Source organism: Sinocyclocheilus grahami, unplaced genomic scaffold (genome assembly GCF_001515645.1).
Source record: "Sinocyclocheilus grahami isolate Dianchi unplaced genomic scaffold, SAMN03320097.WGS_v1.1 scaffold2015.1, whole genome shotgun sequence".
Taxonomy (NCBI): domain Eukaryota; kingdom Metazoa; phylum Chordata; class Actinopteri; order Cypriniformes; family Cyprinidae; genus Sinocyclocheilus; species Sinocyclocheilus grahami.
Window position 1 is genome coordinate 35585 of NW_015507194.1, and position 2147 is coordinate 37731.

Below are 2147 nucleotides of genomic sequence, written 5' to 3' on the forward strand. Positions count from 1 at the left end.
AAGAAGAAGAAGAAGAGGATGCATCATGAAGAAGAAGAGGATGCATCATAAAGAAGAAGAGGATGCATCATAAAGAAGAAGAAGAAGAGGATGCATCATAAAGAAGAAGAAGAAGAGGATGCATCATAAAGAAGAAGAAGAAGAGGATGCATCATAAAGAAGAAGAAGAAGAGGATGCATCATAATCGAACATGGCGGAAAATTTGGATGAGGGCATTTACAAATGTAAGTATTACAAACCAAAAACACGGTTCCTTATTTTAAATTCACATCTGTTGAACTACTTTAGAGCAAATTGTTGAAAGTGTAAAGATGCTAAATGGTATAGTATAGTTGTGATGTTGCTGTATAAACACGTTTTATCATGTATAGCTAACAGGGCTCCAGGAAGCACATGTATGTCTCCAAAGTAGATTTACATACATTTTAAACCATATACATCTTAAATACCATTACTAAATGTCTATTTAATATCTGGTAGGAAAATCTTCTATATGAATTTCATACGAGTATGTCTAATAGGTCCTAGATATGAAGTAGACATCTGAGTGATGTATGTGTGTTATTCACTGTTGTCAGCACTGTTTGCAATAGATGAAAGTAAGTAATGAAAATACATTTCCATAAAGTAACTAAATATAAGTAATCTATTTTATTTATCCATTAGTACTGCTGAAAAAATAAGGAACATTTGTGTTAGATAAAAAGCTACTTAACACTTCATCAACTACCTCAAAATGTAAATGTAGTTTTGAACACACAAATCTCAGAGGTGACTTGACTCTTGTCTGGATGTTACAGGAACAGATGAGCACACACGTCTGCTTCTCCGGCGGAGACGAGAGCAGCTAATGAAGCAATGCTGCCATCAAAGGCTTTGAGTCAGTATACTACAGAAATGAATAAAACATCTTTTAAATCTTAAGTTGTAGTTTATTTTAATTATTGTAATTTCAAACAGAGTTATCACAGCACTTTTCTGATTCTTGATTTCTGTGCATTTGCTGCAGAGCTTTTGTGGAGCAGGACCTGCAAGGAAAGGTGACGGCGGCATTTGTGGGAAAAAAAGGGAAAACCTAAAACAAAAATATAAAGTAAGATCATTCTGTTACAGAAATCAAATGACATTGTGCTGTTAAAATGACAACTTATAGTTGTGCTTCTTTGCAGGCTCTGAAATGTCTGCAGACTGGCGTGAGCAGTGAGGATGGAGGAGTCCACAGCCGCATCCTGGAAATGGTCCAGTGCCATGGATGAGTCGCTTCATCACTCCACCTGCTCTTACTGCTTCATCTGGGCCGGATGCTGCTGTGGTCTCTTCATCCTCAGTGACCCCAGAGCCAGCGAGAGCATCTAGAGAAACACCAAAAGACACTGAGGATGTGAGTTTGGTCAAGTTTGTCCTGCTGGCTTGTTCATACAACATCAGTCAATGGAGCCCGAGTTTCAGAAGCTTCATCAAATAAAGTCATGAAGCTTCTGAAAGTCAGGCTCCATTCACTGATACTGTATGAACAAGCCAGCAGAACAAACTTAACCAAAATCACCTTTTGTGTTCAGAAAAAGAAAAATACCCCAAGGATTGAACAGTGTGGAGGCGAGTAAATAATGACTGAATTTATATGTTTGGATGAACAAACCCTTTAAACCCCCCAAAAAGAAAAAGTAGTACCTTGAAGAAATAAACTTTAAGAAATAAGCAGCTTTATTGAGCGTTTGTACCCAAGACACAAAAAAGGATTTACAAAAATCACATTTACATTTATTCATTTGTCAGACACTTTTATCCGAAGTGACTTCCAGTGCTCTTATTACAGGGACCCCAATCCCCCAGCAGCCACCTGGAGTAAAGAGCCTTGCTGAAGGACACACTGGTGGTGACGGCTGCGGAGATCGAACCAGCAACCTTCTGCTGACCAGCTCAGTGCTTTAGCCTGTACATTTACTACTCTGTGTAAATGTAGTCGTGCTCATGGAGAGCAGCACACAGATGTTTGGAGCAGACACCGCAGCAGCCAGATTGTCCCGCATGTGTTCACCTGCTCTTGCTTCAAGATTGTGTGGTACGGGGGGCCTCATCCTCTCTGTGCACTCAGGCAATGATAGCCTCGATGTCCCTTTCTCATCCATGATCAGATTCAGTCTGA